The sequence below is a fragment of the Desmodus rotundus genome, chromosome 6 (genome assembly GCF_022682495.2).
Source record: "Desmodus rotundus isolate HL8 chromosome 6, HLdesRot8A.1, whole genome shotgun sequence".
Taxonomy (NCBI): domain Eukaryota; kingdom Metazoa; phylum Chordata; class Mammalia; order Chiroptera; family Phyllostomidae; genus Desmodus; species Desmodus rotundus.
In genome coordinates, this window is record NC_071392.1 from 156,349,058 (window position 1) to 156,366,199 (window position 17,142).

General features: G+C 52.9%; 1 protein-coding gene across 4 annotated transcripts in view; it reads left to right on the forward strand.

Annotated features, from left to right (window-relative positions):
* The window catches only part of CPLX2 (complexin 2), a 69,123-nt gene that overhangs the window by 24,610 nt on the left and 27,371 nt on the right, over positions 1-17,142 (forward strand). Inside the window, exon 2 of one of the 4 annotated variants that reach the window (XM_071221817.1) lies at positions 13,226-13,406. The exons of the other annotated variants lie outside the window; for them this stretch is intronic. The gene's annotated coding sequence lies outside the window, so the exon portion shown is untranslated. The remainder of the gene's footprint in view (positions 1-13,225; positions 13,407-17,142) is intronic. 4 annotated transcript variants of the gene reach the window in all.

Here is a 17,142-nt window from a genome sequence, read left to right on the forward strand (position 1 = left end):
CTACTCTGCTTGGGGGGGAGGGGGGAGAGGACCCACTGATGTCCAGGCCAACCCAGGTCCCCAGGGAAGCTATCTCCCTCAAGACTGGAGAGTAAGTTTACCTCCAATACTCCCATAGTGGCCGACAAATTTCCAGTTGCAAGTGAAAGAAACTCAGCTCAAAGTGACTTCAGCAAAAGGGGGAATTTTTTGGCCTATGTGATGAGACACTCAAGGGGAGACTGGTTTCCACCACAGCTGGATCAGGGCCACTCAATTGATATTGTAAAAGCTGGCCTCAGTCTCTCTCCATGTTTTGGCTCTGCTTTTCTCTGTGTTAGTTTCATGTCCGGCAGGTTCTATTCTCATGAAGTTCCAGGCAGCTCCAGACTTAGAATGTACTAATTTAGCAACCCACCCCAACAGCAAGCTTCCCAACAGCTGTAGCCAAACCCAGACTGAGTCTCATTGGCCTCTCTTGAGTCACAAGCCCCTCCCTGAACCAATCACTATAGCTATAGGAATGGACTGCACTGATTGGTCAAACTCTGGTCATGTGCCCTCTACTGAAGCCCCAGACTGAGGGTTCAGCACCCCTAAACCACATGGAAGGAGATTGCAGGAACAGTAGTTCCCTCAAAAGAAATTAAGGTCCTGTTATTAAAAGAAAGGGAAATGGATGCTTGGAATGCAAAACCACCAACTATCCTCTTGCTCACCTTTGCATGGCAGCCTGGGGCTATCCAGAGTGACCACCGTACCTTCCAGCATTTGGCATCCTTATCATGGTCTTACACCCAGGCCTGCTCAACACACCTCCAAGGTCCAAGAGATGAGTAAGTGGGGAGATGCACTTGACCTTTTTCATATTCAAAATAACAACCAACTGAAATTATTAATTCACTTACTCACTGGCCTCCTGTATGTTCTGCCTAGCTCTGGCTGCCACAACTGATCGAAAGACCCCAAGAATTTCAGTCAGGAGGTATAATTATCTGATAACTTAGTAGAGTCAGATTTACCCTCCAAAAAAATACATTTCATTGCATTGTTTTCTGGCACTGGGACACTTTTATTGGCTTTCAGACTAACTGATTCACATGATAAAGCACGAATTGAAAGGTCTTTAAAATCCCCTTTACTTTTGAGTACATTTTGTCTTCACTAATAAAAATACTTAATTATTGTTGCATTTATTGTTCATCCTCATTGAGGCAGCGTCTGGAGTTTTCATGATTTAGTCTTTGGAAATCTGGACCTAAGCCCTGAGCAGGTGTGGTGGTCCCTTCATCAGCTAAGAGGGTGAGGACCTGAGGTCTCTCCTATTAAGACAAGGAACTGCAAAATCGGAGTGTGGACAATAGCAGATTCCAGGCATGTGATCTCTATGGCCAAGTGTCTACCTGTGGAAGCAATGCATGTTGATGCTGAGGGCAGAAGTTTAAATTACTGGAAATATAATTTTAGCTCAATGTGAAAGAGAAATACCCCAGGACCAGAGCGATCACAAAAAGAACACGCTGCCATATAAGGGAGTGAGTGAGCTCTTTGTCCCTGGCGGTGTATAAGCAGGAACTCTCAAATGGGAACTTGGACCAAATGATCTCAAACCCTTCTAACCAGGAGATTCCTGAACCAGGCTGCAGTTCCAGCTCAGTCTTGCTGTGTGTCCTTGAGTGAGGCCCCACCCCCTCTCTGAGCCTCTGTGACCTAGATAACCCTAAATGCTTCTCCTAAATGCCTCCCCTCATGAGTCCATGCCAGCCTCTGCACACTCGTGTTTTTTATCACGTGCACATTCTGAGGCTCCCACTGCCTGAGCCAAGCAGCCCAGAAAACCCACAGGTGTGAAGCACCTTCTGTTCCTAGAGCCCCTATGATGCATAGCCACAGGGATGCCTCCCCCACCTGACAGGTGGAGACAGTGAGGTCTGGGGGAGGAAACCAACTGCTGGAGCAATATGCACCCACGCTCACCTGACTGGCATCTCGCACCGAATCATCTCCCTGCCCCATGATTGGCCCACAACCGACAGATGATCTGGGAGCAGGGCTCACCTCATCAGGTCAAGGCACAGAGCACTGTGGAGGCAGCAAGTTCATTTCCCACAAGTCCCCACAGGGTGCTGCCTTCTCGGCTGCTCTGCTCTCGTCTGGGTTCCAGTCTCCTAATGAATGGGGGCAGGAGGAGAGGCAAGGATGGAGCCCAGTACTGGGATTCAGCCAGGATGGGTTACAAGCTGATTTTGTCCAAGTGTCCTACTTCCTACTACCCAACTCCACAGCCAGAAAGATAGAGACCTGCAGCAGAGAACAGGAGGGAAACAGCAGCGAGCATCCCATTGGCACCGCCCTTTACAGTTGACAGAACCATCATCTCAGCTGATCTCACAGACCGGGCAGGCAGAGCAGGTACCAGTGTCAACCCCATTTTACAGATGAGGAGCATGAAGTATGGACTGGAGGAGATCACACCAGTGGTAGAGCCACAGCTTGTGCTCAGACCTGCAAGATTTCATGTCCCAGGGTATTGTCAGTCCCCAGAAATCCTCTCCAGAAGAAACCAGGCCTGAGCTTGGGTGTCCTAAAGGACTGAGGGAGAATAAGTCAGGTTCACTGAGCACCTGTCACAGCCTGGGCACCAGAGGCCAGACTTGCTCAATTGGGTCTCATCCACTCCCCACTCCAACCCTGACCACAGATATCTCTGATCTGAGGCTTTGAGAGGAGCCAAGACCTGGTCAAGGTCACCTCGGTGGGAAGGGGAATTCAGACCCCAAGCTGTGCTTTCGCATGACCTTCACTCAGCTTTTACGAGAAAGACTTCCCCACAACCCTCCAGCATGTTACCCTGGGCTCCCACATCAGGCAGGGGCTAATTGGAAGCCCGGAGCCTGAACACTTCCCGCTTGGCGCTGGGCTGGCTGCCCTCCCCCTCTCCACCTGGAGCCAGGGCCATCTGTTCCCTTTTGTCAGGATGCAAGGGAAGATGAAACTAAATTTAAATACTAATAATACTTAACATTTGTCTGGAAAATGTTGTGCACACTAATTGCTGATTAATCCTCCCCAGGCCCCAGAGAGATCCTGTCTTTGTGTCCCTATTCTATAGACAGAGTGATGGGACCTGGACCAGCAGGCTGCAGGGTGGAAGCGGGACTTAATGGGCAAGAACCTGGTCACTCTCCATCTCCACTCAGCGGGGTGGGGCGGAGTGAGTAAATTCATCCAATTCATTGTTGCTCCACAGCTAGCAATAAAGCTGGAAGCTGGATCACAATTTTGCCTTGGCTGTCTACCAGCTGCCTGAGCATGGTAGCCCCTGAACCTCTCTGAGCCCTGGTTTCCTTATCTGTAAAATGGGTACAATGTTCCCTGTTGGTTTGATTGGTCAATGACCCATGTTTACTGAGCCCGCACCACATGCCAGCCCCTGGTCAGGGCCCAGGTGTCCACGCTGAACAGGGCAGACATGGCTCCTGCCCCTAATGACTAGCAGTCTGCACTGGAGAGACAGATAGTACTAAGAAAATAAACAAATAAGCAAGAGAATTACAGCTGGTGACAGAGAGGTGTTAGGAAACGATTTGTAAATGTATTTTTTAAACTACGATACACTTAAAAATGCTTCTAGCTGGTAAAGTCACTCCTATTTCTCTTGCAATGTTCATCGAGGAATCAGAGGTATGGTCCCAAAGTGGAAGAAATGCCCTCAGTGGATAGAATCGTGGGTCCAAGAATTTTTCAGGGGCACCCAAACGTATCCTGGCAAGTCCCAGGCACCAGCAGCTCCCACCCTTACACTCCCTGGTCAGAGTCCATTGTTTCGAGCACATTAGCCTCTCTCCTCTGCTGTCGGTCACTTCACACAGCTGTCCCCCACCCAGGCCACACGGCAGGGCCTTTCTCATGGAGTTGGAGGTTAGGGGTTTTCCAGCTCTGTTCTTTGAAGCCATCTGTCACACAACAGGGCTCCACAACAGGACTTTGGGGGCCACTCCGGGAAAGAGAGGGGGCCCACCCCATGGTATCCAGGCCCAGCACCACCTCCACCAGTGCTGCCTCATCCTAACCTTCTTACCCATTTGGCCTCCACATCAAATTCATCTGAAAATAGGATTCTATTTCTTTAGGAGAGGTTGAAAAATAGCTGTTTTTGTGGAGATGACTTGGAGTAGGAGACCAAGACTTAAACCTTGTCTCTATCACTTCATAGCAAGCAACCCTGAACAGGACGGGCACGTTGCCTGTAACATGGGGTTCCCTGTGACCAGAGGAAATGAGACCACGTGGCGGCAAACCCAGTGCAATTCTTGGCTGGGTGGAGGCACTCCCTAAGTAGTTTTTAATCTGAGTCTTTTCCCCCTGGGCATTTAACAAGGCAGTTTAGCTGGGCTGCAATGTCTAACGTCAGCAGCAGGTGGACCCCGCCTGAGCAGGTCATAAGATCTGCCAAACAAACTCACACCTTAGCTTATCCAGCCTGTAGCTTCAAAAATTCTATGTAACTCATCCATTTTAAAACAGAATATACCTTTCGCTTTGGTGTAAGAACTTAATGTCTAGCCTTTCCACAGAGGGCAAAAAATCAGCACAGCTCATCGCCCACACTAGCCACGTTACCCCAATGCCAAGGTGTGTGGTTATTCAGAGTCCCGCAACAGGTCTGGGAGGGTCTCACCTCTTCTGCATAAGCTGGTGCCAGAGAAAAGGACAAGCTTGGCCAGGAAGCAAGGAGGCTCTTGCAATAGTGTCAAGGAAATGCCCTCTATTCACACATGTGTAAAAGGGATCGCACATGGTTTGACACAACTCCTTTCTATAGCACATTCAGTTCAAAGAAGCCCCTCTGCACTGGGCACATGGGTGTCATCTCTGGTTGTCACAACCCATCTGACAGAGGAAACCGGGGCCCAGGAAAGTGGGTAATTCAGCAGCCTCCCGCACAGCAGATGGCAGAGCGGGGATTTGAACTGAAAACTCTCTAACTATAAAGGCTGTGCCTGATATGTTTTAAGGTGGAACCAAGAAAAGCACTGACTTTCACTACACGAATGATTCAAGAAGCAGCGACCTTGACAGGGAAGGGGAGGCTCGGACAGTGGCTGCTGAGGCCCCAAGCCCGTACGTGCCCTCTGACAGCCTCTCACCCCACAGCCAGCCCTCCACACAGCTGCACACGTTCTCCCAAACCCACAAACTCGTACATGGATGCAGATCCTCAGGCACGTGGTGAGCACTCACAGCTGCACAGGCACCCACTTTGTGCAAATGCCCAACAGGTGGCACGCAGGCTTACACACGTGCTTATAAAAATGCACACACAGTGATGCACAGAGGCCCACACGGGGCAGTCACACGCGTGGGGTGGTGCATACACAAGCAGACTCACACCAGGAACACACAACGTGAACCTACTAGTGGACACAGACTGAGCACAGAACTGCCACATGCCTGCTCAGCGCTTCAGGCAGCCCAAGCCCAGGTTCCTGCTGCTGGTGAGGATAATTTTTCTGACTGCAGATTCCAGGGCCCCCATGCCTCCTCCACCCTGCACGCCCCAGAGGACCAAGGTCCCAGGCCAGCAGGGATACCTGGGCACCTTTACTGCAGAAGTGTCCCCTGAAATGGCTTTCAGACACGTGGGAACACCGTGATGCCCTGGGCGTGGGGCCATGGCACGGGTCTCCCTTCTTTGCCCCAGACCAGAATGGCACAGTGACTAGAAGAACAGACTGGGTAGGAATCCAGCTCCTCCTGCCCAGCTGTGAGTGACTTTGGACTAGTCTCTTCTGTCAGCCTCAATGACATCATTAGCAGAATGGGGATATGATACCTATCTTGCAAGGTTTCAGTAAGAAATTAGGTCAAATGTGTAGCATATCTAGTAAAAACTGAGTAAATGTTGATTATCCTCCCCTGACCACACCCTCCCAGGGCTCACTGCTCAGTACAGCAGATGGGCTAACTTCCTTCAGTCAGCCACAAGCATTCCTCCCAGATCCCGCCCACCAGGACTGAAGAGACAGAGATACAAGCAGATAACAAGTATCCAACGGAAAGTGCTGCAGAGTAGGGGCACGTGGGGCACTGTGGGAGCCCAGAGGACCAAGGAGCAAGGCAGGCTGCCCACAGGGGCGATGTAGGAGCTACCTTGCAGGAGGGGGCCACAGGGCCACATGGCAGTCAAGAACAGCAGGTGTCCTAGAGTCCTAGATAATCATTTTTTGACCACTCCCAATGTTGATACTTATTGAACACCTACTACGTGCTAGGCACCTTTCATTCATGTTCCAGTTCAGTGAATCAATACTTCCAACAACACATCCAAGAAGCCATCATGATCTCATCTTGCAGAAAAGGAAACCAAGACAGGGGACATGACCTGTCCAAGGCCACAGAGGTCCACGTCAAGCAGAACTTCAAACTCTGTGCCCTTCCCCTATGTTCCCTTCTTGCTGCTGTGTCCTGGCCGCGCCTTCCTCCCAAGTCCACGGGAGGCCACGCTGTACCCCCCGGACCTGACATCCCTGCAGACACTCAGTGCCTGTGGGAGGATGGCCCTGGGGTTCATGCTCCTGGCTCCCTAACCCCCCCTCCTCCTCTGCCCCACCTGCCTTCCCACTGGCAACAGCTCAATGGCTCTGTGGTGGCCCCAGCACAGGCCTGTACCGCCGAGTGTTGGTGCATTTGCCTTCTAAGATGCTTTCACTACACCTCTGATCCGTGACACCATTTCACAGAGGAGGAGACTGAGTAAAGGAAGACCGGGAGGTAAGGGCCAGAGACCCTGGGGAGGCAATGAGTGTGAAGGTCTAAAGACCCTCTTGTTGTCACATCCAGGTAATCAGGAGTCAGGGCTGAGCCCAGACTGAGCTCTGACAGAGGCAGGTTTTCCAAAGAATGGGCTGGGAGGCAAGATGAGTCACCAGCCTCACAGGGTCAGCCATCCAGCGTCAGTCAGCCAGGCAGACAGCATCAGCCACCCCCTGTCAGACCGGCAGTCTGAGTCAGCTGGACAGGGTCAGTTGGTCAGATTACAACGAGCTGGCCCCAGCTCACACCCTCCTCCAAGTCTCCCTCTCCATCTCTGCCTTCCTGCAAGCCTTGGGGGGAAGCATGCCAAGCTCAGATGCATCACTGTGACTGTCTGACCTTCCTCAACTCCTGATGGGCCTCAAAGCATCAGCCAGAATGCCCGGAGCTGTACACAGTGGCTCCCAGGAGCACACACTGGGCGCTTCAGTGCTCTCTCTCATGCACACACACACATGCTTACTGTGTAATGTGCACATGTTTCCCATACAGAGTCATGCATGCACTCAGACACACACACATGCATGCACACACATAAATGTGTGTTGTGTAATATTGCACACATCCAGACACACACGCACATATCCCACCTCCCTCCTGCTCAGGTTTTTGTGATGAAAGCACTCAGGTTTTCCCCTGCAGAGGGGCTCCTAAGCAAGGGAACCCCAATATCTACCTAACTCCATCACCTAAAAGGCTAAGGAAGCCTTCAGGGGAAAGGAGGTCACTCCTTACCAGCAAGGGGTTAAAGAGGGAGCAGGGAGCAGGTGGCTGGCTCTGCAGGACCCAGGGTCAGCTCTGTGTGAGCTAAGAAGTGATCCTTCAAAATCATGCAGGTTGCTTCTCTTGCTCCAAGCCCTGGGGGCTAGGCAAACCGGGGATAAAGAGGGTTTGCCTGCTTGCAGAGCTCTGGGAGGCCCCGCCTCCCCTCCACCCGTGAGACCTCCCTCCCCTCTGTTTCCCCGAATCCTCCTCCGAGGTGTTGCCTGGTGTGGTGAAGATTTGAGGGCCGAAGATCTGTGTGTCCACTCCAGGAATGAGCCTCCCCACCCTCCTGACCTAGGGAACATGCTGCATCTCCCAACCTCAGTTTCCTCATCTGTAGGACAGGTTAATGAGCCCATCAAAAGGAGGTGTGGGTTATATGAAATGCTGTCCAGGGAGCATTTGACAGACGAAAAGCTCTGTCCAAATGGCAGATACTGACAGCCAGACTGGGGTCAAAGAGGCAAGGAGCACTAGCCAATGACTGTGTCACAGTTTCGAATATGGGGGTGGGGTACTGACGGAAATGGGGGTGCCCAGAAAGGCAAGAAGCTTGTTTCTTCATCAGAAAAACCAGTGTCTGTCTCTCAGAACTGGCCATTCATTGGTTCAACAAACCTTTACCGAGCTGCTGCTCTGCACTAGGCAGTGGAGTTAGAGGCCGGCTCTCACAGGGCTTCTGTCTAGCAGGAGAGTCAGCCAGCAAGGAGACAGATGGTGGCCCAATGACAAGAGTGCCATGGAAAAAGTAAAATAGGTAAATGATCGACTGCGACTGGGAGGGCAGCTTGTTGGGTGGGAAAAGTCAGACAGGCCTCTCTGAGGGGGAGCCTGACTTGGTCTTGCCCTCTGGAAGAGCAGCCCAGACAGAGAGAACAGCAAAAGCAAAGGCCCTGAGGCCGAAAGAACTCGAGTGAGTGACATTAAAAGGGGTGGGGGAAATAGAAAAGGGTAGTTGCAGGGGGTGGAAGGGGCCAGCTTGTGTGGGACCCTGAGGAGGACGAGATGGGGTATCTGTCAACTGCAGGGGCTGGGAGGTGAGTGTCTGGGGCGGCACTGAATTTAGGAAAGCACGTTCCAATGCAGGAGCCCCTAAGAGAGGTGAAGAGACCAGCAGAGCCACAGAGACAAGGCTCAGCAGGTTCCCCTCTGCCCCTCTGCCCCTCTGCCTAGAACATTCCCTGACAAGGATCAGCTCCTGAGGGTGGACACCCCAGGCAGGCCTGAAGGCAATCCGGGAGGCCTTCTCAGTGCCCAGGATGGGGCATGGCCACAGGTTCCACAGCCAACAGCTCATTGTCCTTGGGTTCTCCCATTTTAATTTTACAGCCACTCTGTGGGAGCCGACAACAGGCCCCTTTTCCAGACCACACAGCTTAAGCTCCAAGATGTTAGGAGACGAGACACTTTTCTATGTCCCCACTGTCTAGTCCACACCATCGTCATCTTTCACAGGGAACAGAAAGACCCTTCTAACCCCATCCCCCCACTTTTAGCCCCCTCCCCTAATCTGTCCTCTGCACAGCAGCCAGAGGAGTCTTCTTAAAAGGCAATCAAACCTGTCTACCTGTCCCTCTGCTGCTTACATCTCTAGAGGCTCCACTATTCCCAGACTAAATTTCACAGTCCCCTCTGGGACCCCCAAGGCCGTTTGACCTGGCCCCTGCTGGCCTCTCCTGGCTCATTTCCCCAACTCTCCTCCCATTCCCCCAGCTTCAGCCATATTAGCCTTCTGGCTATTGTTCTGAAGCACCAAGCTCATTCTTGCCCCAGGGCCTTTGCACCTGCCTCTCTCCTCCTTGGCAAATTACCCCTTCATGCAATGTCATAATCCCTCCCCATGTCTCATCCCCCTAACATCCCCCTGACACCTCACCCTGTGTTATTTTCTTCAGCACATTTCTCACCCATCTGAAATTATCCTTGTCTTCTGTTTGCTTAGGAATTATCTGTTGCCCCTAATAGACTATGAGCCTCCTAAGGGCAGGGATCTCATTGGTACTGGTCCCTAGAGCCTGAGGCAGAGTAAGAGCCCAGGGGATATATTTGGGGGAATAATGGATGGGGAGTGTGCCCAAGGTCACACGACTGGCAGATAACAGAGGTGAGAGTTGCACCCAGGCCTTTGCTTTATTGAGGCTGGAAATCTCAGGGCTCCAGGACTGGGAGGGAACCTTGCGTGCATGGTCCTGGTCCCAGGAGAGGGGAGTCATTTGTGACTTCATCCTTAGCAGTCTGGGTGACACAGGTGACTGGTCTCTTCACCCCCCATCCCCTCCTGAAATCACTGGGGTCCTTTAGTCAGGGGACAAGCAATCCTTCAGCCATGTGGCTCCCATGGCTCTCTCTGCCCTTCACTCTGGGGCCTGGCTGGCAGTCACCCACTGCTGACTGTGCACACATGCACACTGCAGCCAGGGGCCCTGCCAGGCTCCACGGGGTGGGCACGGGGCCCCACCCTGGTGACCCTGTGCCCCTAGAATCCCAGGCGTCGACTCGACAGGACAAGCACAACACATCAGTTCTCCATGCCTGGGGGCTCCTGGAGCTCCAGGACACAAGTGCTCCCTATGGTGGCGGAAGAGGCGTGAGGGCTGGGGGGGGGGGGGCGGGTGAGGGGGGGCGCAGGGAGCCAGGCTCCAGCCTTCTCCACCTCACTCTAGCCTCTAGCTGTGTGACTGTGGGCAAGTCACATCCCTCCTCTGAGGCTCAGTTCCCTCATCTGCAAAGGGAATCTTCCAGCTCCAAAGAGAAAGAAAGGGATCTTTTAGATTCTGAGGCCTCATTGAACACCTGCTGTATACCACTATTGTGTTTTATTCTCACAGCAAGCCTATGAATATGCTCCCAGAGGGACAGAGACCTGCCCTCGGAGCTGGTGGGTGGCAGAGCTGGGACTTAAACCAGGTCTGCCGCATTCCTCCTCACCAGCTGCTCAAAGAGTCTTTGCTGCCTTGGGCCTTTCTCTATGGCCCCATGCCTATAAAGTAGTGGGCCTTCCTCCTTCTGTTTGAAAAGGTTGTTTCACACCAATTCCCTCCAAGGCTGCTGAGTGATGGGCTGCCTGGCAGCTGGAGGGGCTCAGAGCAGCAGGGCTAGCTCCACCGCAGGCCTAGCTGAGTTCAGGCCCCGAAGGTCTCCAGGGACAACTAAACCACAGCTGAGCCACCTTGAGCAAGTCCGTTAACCTCTCTGAGCCTCCACTTCCTCATACAAAACATAGGGAGCATACTTCTTAGGGAGCATCGAGATGAATCAATGAGGCGATGGCACCAAGGACACACAAGGGAGACTCCAGATGGGACCAAGTCACAGAGAGACTGGGCTGTGGGGGGCTTCAGAGTCAGCAGAGGGGCTGGGCTCATCCCAGGCAATGTGAGGCCACTGTAGGAAATTTCTGAGCAGGGGAGCGATATGATATGAGGAGTATTTTGGGAAGATTCTTCTGGCAACACAGTCCAGGTTGGGTTGGAGGAGCTGTATGGAAGAGTGTGAGCAGTGTTTATGCCTGGAAGATGCTTGCAAATGAGGCCCCTGTCTCTCCCAGCCCTCCAGCATCTGAGGGGGCCTGAGAAGCAGTCACTGGGTCCTGAGCCTCTTGTTTCCTTACCCAGATGGGTCCCTGGCCCCAGAGCCATCAGCATACTCCAGGGACACTCAGACTGGTTCCTCTCCTGTACAGCGTCAGCCCCTTGGCAATCATGAAACACTTTCTGGCACATCCCCTTTGGCCACACCCATCCAGCTCAGAGCAGCAGCTAAAGCTGGGGAGCGGGGATTGGACCCAGGCCAGGACCCTCGGCATAGGATGCCGAGTCCAGAGCTCCTCCATGCAGAGTCACAGATACTCTAGGGGAAATGGCCCAGGCCCCAGAACTCTGTCCCTCAGATGGGCATCCTCTGCCCTCACTCAGTCCAGGTCAGGATTATGGAGAGTGGGAGCCCTTGCTAGGCAGAACCCCAGGAGGGGCAGACAGGCCCCATGATTCGGTACCAATGGCAAAAGTTAACCCCCACTTCCCCAGGCCTGCTGGTGAGCAGGGGGAAGAGAAGGCCACAGGCAACTACTGTGAAGGAGAGGTTGCTGCTGGCCCTGCCAGGGACCCCAGTCCCAGTCCTGAGCAGCACTTCCTCACTGGATTAATCACTGCTTATTCATTCAACAAAAGGTCCCCAATGTTTGCTTCGTGCCAGGCCCTGCAGCCCACAGGCTGGTGGAGAAGGTGGGAAGGTGCAGGGCAGGAAGTGCTGTGATGGAGGCAAACATGGAGAATGGGGAACTGAGGAAGGCTTCCCAAAGCCCACCATACCAGCTCAGAGACCTGGGGGGTGAGGAGCACAGGGTGGCCAGCTACAGGGGTGGGCAGGGAAAAGAGAGTGGTATCCCAGGATGGACACAGGCTGAGGTGCGATGAGGGGCCAAGAACAGGATGGGGCTGCTGCACCTGCTGCAGTCAGGCAGCCTGGACATGGTAATTGGGCTGAGTCTTGCTGGAGACAAGAGGGAGCAACTGTGCTCTGGACAAAGGCAAGGGGAGGCAGCTGGGCAGAGAGACAGGAACAGATGAAGTGTTTGGGGGAAGTGCAGGCAGTTTGGGGGCAGGGAGGCACGGGGGGAGTAAGGCCTTGGAGGGTCGCAGGGACCCTGTCCACCATGTGAGGAGATGGGATTTTATCTGAGCTCTTGCAATGAAGTCATGGGGTCACACTGGTCAGACCTGGGGGATGGGAGGCACAGGTACAACCAAAGTACAGCAGGATGTCCAGCTGTGGGGCTGGAATAATGGAGGGTCTGATCACATGCGGGTGGAATGCTGACAATTTGGATGGTGGGTGATGGCAGAGGTGACTCTAAGGGGGCCAGGACAGCAGGGTAATAACATGGGCTTCAAACTCCTCAGACCGACCAGCTTCTACCCCCTGCTGAACCCTTAGCTACTGGGGCCCATGACCCCACCCCAGGGCCACAGTGAGCACTTGTGTGCCCTTGGGCAGATTATTTAACCTCCGCCTGCCTCAGTTTCTTCATCTATAAAGTACGGATGTCATCTGCCAGTAAATGGCAGGGCTGAGATTTGAACCCCAGGCCATTGGCCCCAGAGCCTGCCTTCTAAATCACCTTGCTGTCTTTCCACTCAGGAAACAAGTCTCTTGATTGCCCTCTTTGTGCCACAGAGGGTGTTACAGGGTGGGGGTAGGGGGTACTGGTGGGGGAGGGGACACAGCAGTGAACAGGGAGAATGAGGTTCCTCCCCTCCTGGAGACTTTTTTCTAGTTGGAGAGATGAGCGAATGCCATGAAGACCATTACACAGAGTAACGAGGTAAGGAACTGACACACTCATTTAACTAGATAAAACAGGGACGGTTTCTTTGAGGAAGGGATGTCCCAGCCCCAAAGTGAATACCAAGAAGGAGCCAGCCAGGTTAGGACGCAGGGGAACGTGTTCCAGAGGAAACAGCAAGTGCAAGGGGGCAGGGAATGACTTTGGACTTCATTCTAAGTGGAGAGGTTCTATTCTAAGCTAACGGAGGGTTTTAAACAGAGGTGTGCCATGATCTAATTTGCATTTCTTCAGAATTCCTGCTGTGGGGATTCTGTGTTGGTGTGTGTTTTAATGCTAACCAGTGTCGCCGTGCATGCTGTAACACCATTCACATTTCAGCCGGTGTCAACAGAGAACGTCAGTCTGCTCGTTTGGGCAGTGCCAACCTGTCCGTTGTCACCAGCCACCTCCTGTTGGGGATTTGCAGCTCCAAGTGATGTCCTCAGCCATCTAGCAGGCCAGCCACCCTTAAGAGAGAAGAGAGGAACTGAGCTTACTGACTCCACAGGAATGCATGATGGTGGGTTCAAAGCCCTGGACCTCGGTCCATGTCTTTCTAAGACTGTTGCCACAAAGGCTCAGAATCTTCTTTGGGCCAAGATACATTTATCCCTCATATCATGCACACAACCTCACGCATGCAGCCAACCCCATGCTAGATGCTGGAGGTGCAAAGACAAGTAAGACTAGACCCTGAGGGCCTCCCAGCCTGGTTGGGGAGATAACACAAGCTGAGGTTCTGCCCAAGCATGGGAGTGCCTCGCTGGACAGGGCACAGCCCCTGCACAGGAAGCCCGTTGTGCGAGATGGGCAAGGCTGCCATAGAAGTCCTCTGATATGAGTCCTGATTGGACGGCAGAGCTTGGACCTCAGCTTTCCCCCTGTGAAATGGGTGCAGCAACCCCCATTGCAGCCCCCTCTGCAGGGTCTACAGAGAAATGGCTGTGGACCCTCCCTCACCCACTTGCCAGACCTTGTCAGGCCCTGTGTAGACACAGGGGCCACAGAGATAAATAACCCTCAAGACCAAGATGGGCTCCTTCATGCCATCGGCATAGGGTATCTACCTTTTTGTCCTCTGATGCGTGGGAGGTGGTTACTATTGGCAAAGCTGGGGCTGTACTCAGCTCCCAGGGGCTGGATTCCAGATGTGCGCGCCTGGCAGCTGAGCTTAGGTCCTGGTGCGAGTCTGAGGCTCCGTGGGCCGCTTAAGGAGAGGCAGATGTATTTTGACAAGGCTGCCACAGCTTCTGCAACATCCTGAGTCAAAATAAGCCCTCTCTTGGGCAGCCCCTGGGACAGGCTATTTCTGCACGGCATTTCTTTTTCCCACATGGGGGGCTGAGCGGCAACGACTCCAGCTAAAAACAGCAGCTGCCTCAGCTGGCGCCCACAGCAGTCCCCTCAACAACGTAGGCACCAGCAGGCAGCCTGTCATGAACTTAGAAAGTCTTCCGTGTGGGCTCAAACTCGGATGATTTCCCTCGAGAGTAGGCAGGCCGAGCTCGGGAAGGCTACCAATCATAAAAATCCATCTGTGTGCGTGTACAAAGATTTACCAGTGACAAACTTCTTTCTGGCTGATGCAGTAACTCGGTAAGGTAGCTGCTATTGTTCCCACGTTAAGGATGAGCAAACTGAGGTGAGCGGACCCTGCAGAGGATGAAAGAGAGATCTGGGTCCAAGTCAGACTCTCTAGGTGAAGAGAAAGAGCCTGCGAGAGGAAATGGAATCGGGGCAAAGGTGGCAGCGCAAGGAATTTCTAACCTTCATTGGGTCAGGATCAAAGGCAGAAAGACACGTGCCTGTGCCAGCCACCAAGCAAAGTCACTGCCACCTAGCATCTTAGGTTAACCTCCCAAACAGCCCTGGAAGCAGCAAATGTGGTCCCCATTTTCTAGATGGGGAAACTGAAAATCAGAAGAACAAAGTGCTTTCCCTCTTGGCTACCCCGTGAGCCATTTCAACCTGGGGTCTTGCACCCCTCAGCCCTGCTACCAGGACCCGGCTTCCCTGGCGCTGGAGGAGCTAACGCCAAGGGGAGCTCAGGCGGGAGGGGAAGTGCTACCGGTCCAGAGACAGCAGGGTGGGCGGTTCAGGAGTCTGCTAGCTTTTCCAGAGCACAAGCCTCAGAACTCAGTGACTGTAGGTGGTTCAGCAGGTACCACTTTAAATAGCAAGTCAAACGCTGAGGAGTTGATTCCTTGTTTTCAGCTCTCCTCCAATGCTTCAGTGGTGTCCGTGAGAAAGTCTCGAGCTGGTACCAGTGGGTCTTTAACCTGATCAGAGGGCTAGCCTGATTCAGGGCCAGAGCTGGACTGGACAGAGCTGAACATCAGCTAGCGTTTCCTTTTCATTGGGTTTATGTGCTTTGTTACCCTCTCTGATAGCAAGTGACACTGGTTTCCCGGTGTGAAGTGGCAAGATGAGGTTTCCTTTTGCGTGAATGCAATGAAGGTTTTATTTTGCAAGTGAACAAAATTAGAGGGCAATGTTAAGTATAGAAGCAGAGGTGGTATTAAATGTGGCAAAACCATGGAGCTGCTGTTCCAGGGAGTGAGGGTGGTGCATGCTGGCTCCTTACTTCTGGGCCAGGCCCGACGCCTGCCCCGTGAGGCAGCACCAGAAGTCACCGATGGGACCTGAGGAGCCCAGCTCCAGTGTCCCTCTGCCACCCCCTCCTGCTGAATGGCAGTCCCAGGGGTTTTGTTTGTCTCTGGGCCCAGGGCCAGCACAGGCCACACAGGTTTCCTGACCAGAATCTGTCTCCCGCCCCTGAGGAGTGCCGGGGGAAAAGGGGAATTGCCCCTCCAGGCTAAACCATGAAAACAGAACTTTGGAACCAAAAGAGACAATAGTACAAAGGAAGCCACCGTCCACACTGGCCCCTTCTCTCACTGATCGGGAAGTTCAAACATTTTGAGAATGCCAGATCTGTAAAGCGGAGGAACCACACAGCCAGGCTCAGATCCCAGGTGCCTTATACATGCGGAATGACCTTGAGCAAGTGGCTGCACTGATCTACCCAATCTCCTCCTCTGCAGAGCAGGGTCATCATGGGGCCCTGTTCCTAGGGTTGTTGGGTCATCTGAGTTCATGCAGGTGAAGAACTTACGGCAGCCCTGGTTCATGGCCTGTGCCCTATACATGGTGCCTGTTATGCTGTGTCAGGTACTGGCTAAGCAATTTTTAGGTGTTGCGTCAAGTCTAGCATTATCAGCCCTGCAAGCAGGCTCAGAGAAGCACAGTGCCTTACCCCAGGTCACACAGCCAGTAAGTGCTGAGGGTAGGGATCCAGGCTCTCGGTCTTCATCCATGGTGCCCTTTCTCCAGCACTCCTGAGGTCTCCTCCCCCAACCCCACTCCCTTGCTCTAAGCCTCCTCCTTTCTCCTCACTGTTCTTCCCTCCTTTGACTGTCAGACTGAAGACTCCTTTCCTTTCAACAGGTCACAACCAGGCCTCCATCTGCTGGGTCAACCTGTTAGTTCCCTATCAGCCATTCTGCCACTTTTACTGCCTTCCAACCCAGCCCAGCAGTCCCTCATTAAAGACACTGGGGACAACAGTCCTGCTCTGATTGCATGAGACAGAACCCCAGCTCACAATGGAGAGGCAAATGAGCCCACACAAGCTCTCTGAGCCTCAGTTTGTCCTTAAGTGTAATGGGGCCATAATAGTACTTGCACAGACCATTGATGGAAGGATCCGATGCAGCAATGCCCACCAGGCCTTAGAGTCGTGCCTGGCAGATGGTACATGTCATTATTAGTAATATTTCTTGTATTGTTGTTTTTCTACGACTCAAAGGATGATGGTGGGAGACGCTGCCCCGTCTTCAAAGACCTCACCGTCTAGTAGGGAAAACCACCCGCACATACGCAAAGATAAGTAAGCATCCAAGATCACAGGCACCCCACAAACAACAGAGCAGGAGCAACTTGGGCAGTGTCAGAATGCTACAGCACTGCAGTCAAACAGGTGTACAGTGATCCAGGGCCACTGTGGGAGTGAAAAAACTGCACAATTCATTTAGTCAGCAAACATTTACCAGGTGCCCACCGAGGGCCAGGCACTGTGCCAGACATCGGCACTGCAACAATGGCTAAACAGACATCATTTCTGCCCCCGTGGGACTCCCACCCTGCAGAAAAAATAAACCTGGAACAAATCATTGTTGAAGTTCAGTCGAGCTAAGAAGAAAAATTACATTGTGCCATAAAAATGTCTCCCAGGAAAGAGAGCTTAGTCTGAAGGT